Source organism: Lolium rigidum, chromosome 4, assembly GCF_022539505.1.
Source record: "Lolium rigidum isolate FL_2022 chromosome 4, APGP_CSIRO_Lrig_0.1, whole genome shotgun sequence".
NCBI lineage: Eukaryota > Viridiplantae > Streptophyta > Magnoliopsida > Poales > Poaceae > Lolium > Lolium rigidum.
The window spans coordinates 90,482,746-90,488,724 of NC_061511.1; positions in this window are offsets into that span (position 1 = coordinate 90,482,746).

Sequence of the window (5,979 nt, forward strand, 5' to 3'; positions counted from 1 at the left end):
AATCAAGCGGGATGTGCAAGGCAAAGGTACGGTCTTGCTAGGTTTTTCTCTTTTACCGGGTGATAGGATAGATAGCTGCACCATAAAGAGAGGCATTCAGTTGGGTAACTTGATTGCATCATCTTAGGGAGATCAATCCTTTGTATACTTTGCATCCATATATTCTTGTTGTTTATTAGTGTTTCTGTATGTGGGGTTCTTGAGCTTGTTGATAGCTTTTCAATAAGCGCAAGTTCAGGAAAAGCGAAATCTGTATGCATCTTCTATTGCGTTTTTTAGTTTGGACGTTTTATCCAGTTCTTAGTTTGAGAGGTTTCACTTCTAAAATTGTGTAAAAATATTATGTGAGAAGTCCTAATTTTTTTTTGGGTTCTACTCGTCGTTATCTTTCCAAAAAATTGGTTTCATCTCAATCGGAGTTTGGGAACTCTCTAAAAATTTAGTTCTTCGAGAGAACTGTTGTTTGAAGGTTTCCAACGAAACCAACGGACGAGGGTTAACCTCGGTAATGTCCATGGATGATGGACTTAGGGTTTCAGGGAAAATTGGTGCATTGTTGGTTTCGTCTCTTGGTCAGACATACAAGGCTATCCGACAGATTTATTATGAGGCTAAAGCGCCTTAAACTAGAACAAACTAGGGTTTACATCAAAGATTCGATGTCCTCCTGCCGGCTCCTCCTAGCCTTTATATAGGAGGCTAGGTCTTAGAGTCCAGTTCGGGTCAGTTTACACTTGCCTAATTATGACAATGTTGGTTCCTTGTACATGCCTTTCCTTGTCCGGCAAGCCTTGCTTTGCGGGCTCCTTCTTCTGGCGTCATGGACTTCTCCCGAATATACACGAGTGTTGCCTAACTTGCTGGCCCAATTAGGCATACCCACGTCACCAGCAGCGCCGATCCCACCGCCGAAACGACTGGATGAGTGCTGGGCGTCAAGCTAGTGACCGCTGAAAGCCTATGCAGCACGCCTTTTCGGCTGCAGCCTGGCGGCTACCGCTTGGTAACCCAGGTGTCGGTGCTCCACCGGCCCGCGGAGATGGATCGACGAGCAAACCGGCTCGCTGGTTTTGTCGCCGGTCTATATAGAGGCTTTCCAGCGCTTCAGCCATCCATTTCGACGACATGACCGACCCGCCGATTAGTCCGGCGTAGGGCTTGGCGCTGCCGACTTCCTGCCGGGCTGGCTCGCAGGAAACCCTCCAAATTGCTAGTTTTCCCCCTTGAATTATAAAGAGCCTTTCTTCCTTCTTGAGGAGGTAAGGTCAACCATTACACGTGCTCTCTCTCCCTCTCTCATATTTCATTTTTGAACCTCAAAAGTTTGCTTCCTCTCCATTCCTTTATATGATTCTTGCATCTTCTTGAGGAATTTGGAAAAGGAGATCTAGATCTACAATCTCCACCAATCATTTACTCCTCTAAGTGAGGGGAACCCATTAGATCTAGATCTTGTAGTCATTTATTGATTTTCACCTTTGTTCTTTCTCTCTATTTTTTTTCTAGCATTTGTTGCTTTGGTGGGATTCGAGTGTGAAGGATTTGATCACCTTCAGTGTTCTTGTTTTGAATCCTTTCATAGTGTTGAGCTCTACATTACGATTAGTTCGAGTGAGATACCGTAAACTTGTTACTCTTGGAGGGATGACCTTCTTGTTAGCTTGGCGATTGATGCTCTGGTAACCTTTTTGTGGAAGATTGTGATAAGGCCCAAGCTTCTTCTTCATGAAGCTTGGGAACAGGCCAAGCCCAAGCTGGCTGTGCAACACGTGTGGGTTGCACAAGGCCCAAATTGGGGGCCCAAAATTTCCTTGTTACCTTATATAAACATATTTCGTCCATATGTAAACACAAATTAGTTATACTGCAGTTGGTCTTGGGTCTCTTCCCTTTCTTTTGGATGATGTGGGGGTCGCAGGATCAAGCTACTTCTCGAATATGTTCGGCATGTACCAAGTTGTAAACACATAATAAAAATTGCATTAAGATATCACAACTTCTCATATTCAAATTAAATATTTAATCACTACAATTTTAATCTATGAATTGTGAGGTAAGTTTGATATAATGTTATTGCATTTCTCTAATGGGCGTAGTTCTTATAGTGTGATTATATATGCACATGTATTTGTTGCTATAACTTTACATGCTATAAGATTTTGAAATTTTGAAAGTATTGTCCTAGTTTTTAAATCTCAAAAGTTCGAATGTATCCAAACCGTTTTTTGTCTGGCGACCCATCCGGTCATGTTTAAATACATTTTTCATCTTAAAACAGTTTTGAAAATAATTATACCACAAGTTCAGAATATATAGGTGCAAATAATAGTTCATTAGTTCAAACACCCATTTAAAACATATACTATAATTATGCTTTGGTGTATCTTTTAGCGCGTTAGAGGCTTTTTTCGAATTTCGCACGGGGTCCAAATTTCGCTGGCTCGGCCCTGCTTGTGAAGTGGTTGTGGGATTTTCTATCTACTGAGTGGAGGAAAATCTAACCATAATGGAAATGCATTTGTCGTAAATGGTATTGACTTTGAGAAGAAGGTGAGCCTCCATGGCGTTCGGGAGACCTTCGCTGTAGCCCGCATGTCTCCAACGTGACTTACCTCACTTCATGTGAGGGAACACGAGATTACATCTTCATCTTCGCGTGTCTCAATTATCTATACCCGAGTTTAATTTTCTTTGTGATAGTCATCGTGCTTGAAGTACTTACTTGCTATCACTTGTGTTACCTACATCTTGTATCTATCTTGCTTAGCTCTAATTGTTGTTGGTGCACTTAGTTGAGCTTAGCGTATTTATGTTTTGTGCTTGCAAAATAAACGTTAGTTTAATTCTGTATTCTTACAACTCAAATCCGTTATATTTTTAAAACACATTTTCACCCTTCATCTAGTCGACATCTCGTCTTTTCAGAAGGTGATATCCTAGATGCGATGAAGACTTTGCTTCCCGGGCTACTATGGGGGTTTGGCTACGCAACCTTGTTGAAACTACACTCGGTGCCTATGAGCCTAGTGATCGGTGTTCTGCAGCAGCGGCCTTGATAAGTTGGCGTGGTAGTACTGTAGATCTTCAACTTTGGTGGTGCTCTTCAAGTATGGAGTCCTGATATCCATGGTTAAAATTTAAAGTTTGATCTTAACTGATTGTACTTGGCAATAATCTATTCGAAGATATTGTTTTGAAACTGAACTCTCCTGAAGGTAAAAATGTAAAATCTCCGATCATACTATGTTGATGCAGAGACTGAGTGTAATTAATATATATTCTCTATAAAAAAAGATGCATTCCCCTCTAGAGGCGCCACGCAGATAGCAGAGTTTGCTGAAATTTCCCATCCGCCGCCGCGCATGATTGCGTGACTCACCCACAAGAGGTAGTGACATGCTAGAGCCCAGAGGCTTAGCGGAGTGGTTAGCAGAAACGATTGCAAATAGCGGCAGACATAAACGACGCAAACCTTTTGACCCGTGCACGGTAAGAAGAGTGTTCGTGGTGGGGCGATCAAGACGAAATACGTGCGGTGCGTTCAGGAAGGACCGATCTCTGCATCTGCATGCGCACATGACATCGCCGCAACCGAACGGCAAGGACGACTTGGCCACGACGACGTACGATACGTAGCTAGCGGCTCGTGGTGAGAGGGATATACTGTATGTTGGTGTAGTCGTGCAGTGCTCTGGCTCCGTAGGTACGTGGGATTTCTCGTTCACGAGATCCAAGTTCAAGTGTGGATAAGGAGAAAACCGATCGATCGACCAGGAAAAAACACATTCATCAAAAGTTGTTTTGTACCATGCAGCCAAACCTACATATATATATGCTGCAGTGCTGGTGTACTATGCCACGGTTACAGTGCTCGAGGCGATCGTTGCATTGTTCTAAGATGTGTACTACAATCTCAGGCCGAGTTTTCAAGAATGGAAATCTATTTACATGGAAGAGCTCAAACTTCTAGCTTATAGGATGAAAAAGAAGCACAAAGTTTGTTATGATTCTTGGCTAGCCTCTGTAGTGTAGCTTTTTTTGTTTCTTTCTTCTTCTTTCCTTTTTTGTAAATATGCTTGTACAGTTTGTTTATATATATATATATATATATCGACGTGGATTTTCTACCTAGGGTGGTAGCTACGCACGCTCTAATTGCCATTGGATCTTTGTGCAGCGATTCGTGCTTCCGTTTGTTTCCGTTGCCCTGCCGTGATTATCAACTGTACTGGCTCTGCTGGAGCCTGTCCTTGTAGCCGCAGTAAATTTACATATTGTAAAAGTTTGATGGACGTTAACACAGCATGCGGCTTGAAAATTTTGTTCTTTTGTTCCTGGTGGGCAGATCTATGTGCGGTTGATACTGTCTAGATTATTAGTACAGTACCATATACCATAATTATTAATAAGCATAGATATAAATATTTCGGTAAATATTTTTGGATGCGCTGTTACATGAGATCTGGATCGAAAAAAATTAGGACATAATTAACACAATTTTTCCTTCAACAAGTTTACAGTTTATTTGAATGGACACAGAATCTACACGGGGAAAACACCATGTACAAAAATAAACATTGACCACATCGGAAAATCAAGAGCTGAAGAAATCCTGGATCGGAAAAAAATCTGCACGCGTTTGGCTAGTCCCAACTTCTTTTTCCTCCCCCGACGCAAAGAAGAATGTGAACAAATAACTCGAATCTGAAAAAAATTCTTTTTTTTCTTCTAGATCCTTTTTCAGCTGGTGGTCTTGATTAATCCCCGCTCCCTCCCTATCATGTTTCTTCTTAACTTCTTCTTTCAGGTCTTTTTTCTGCACAAATGTTCTCGAGCAGGCAAATAATCACCTAGATTTTCTTCCATGTTACATGGATTCAGATAGGGATAGGTAACCAGACTAGCTCAAAAATCCATCAGAGATGCTAATCGAATAGCTAAACTCAATAATCCATAAAAAATGACACGCAAAAAAAATGAATCCATGAAAAAAACCAATCTCAGTCTTCCTGCCAATCATCATGGCCGAGCTGCTGACAGAAGCCTCCATCACCACTAGCTAGTTGCCTGATTTCAACTGGGCAATGCGACTAATCACCACTGGCTACCTAGATCTGGAACGTGATTTTTTTTCGAATAACCTGGAACGTGATTTTAGATTAGAAATACAAAACGAACCAAAAACAAGATCTAGAAACAAAAAAAAGAAGACTATGCACGATAGGAGAGATTGAATTAGTGGAGGGATAAGGCAGAGTCGGGAAATCCCATCTTCGGTAGGATAGTGGGCAGCGGGTCCAGTCTGATGCGCGATTGACCTCATACGCGGGAGGATCCAGCACTTCAAGAGCTAGACGGTGGGATCGAAGTCAACGAGCCCTGCCCCTCCACTGGATCTCGGAGCCCGGCCGACACGCGCACCGCGCGGTGGAGGGGATGCCGTTGGCCGCCGTCTGGCACGCTCGATGCGGGCGTGGGAATCAGCCGGTGGTGGGATCTGGTGAAGGATTTGGCAAGGATCAAACGAATGAGAGAGAGAGGGCTGTCAGCAAGAAGATGGTGGCGCTGCAGCAACCAAATCTCAACATTCATGCCGGTCGTTCTACTCATCCTCAGCTAAGATGGATCTCCACGGTCTTTCCTAGTAGCAACATGTACTGTAATAAAGAACTGAAACCGGGAAGAAAATAATTGCAGATAAGAGCCGAACTACTAGCCTCCGTGCTATGAAAAAATGAAACACGAGTGCAGCCAAAAATAAGAAAGAAAACGTAGAGCACACAAGGTCGCGGCACCGTGCATCCCCATCCTCGCGGCCACGCAGGAGGGAGCGTGCAGCCAAATCCAAGCGCGCCTCTGTGCGGCCTCATCAGACAAGGTCCACCGGCTCCAGTATCGACGTTGGAGCCGCGGCGCCTGCTCATCGGAGAGAGGGAGGATGACTCTGCGTGCCTCTCGTGCTGCGGCGGGGATCTTGGC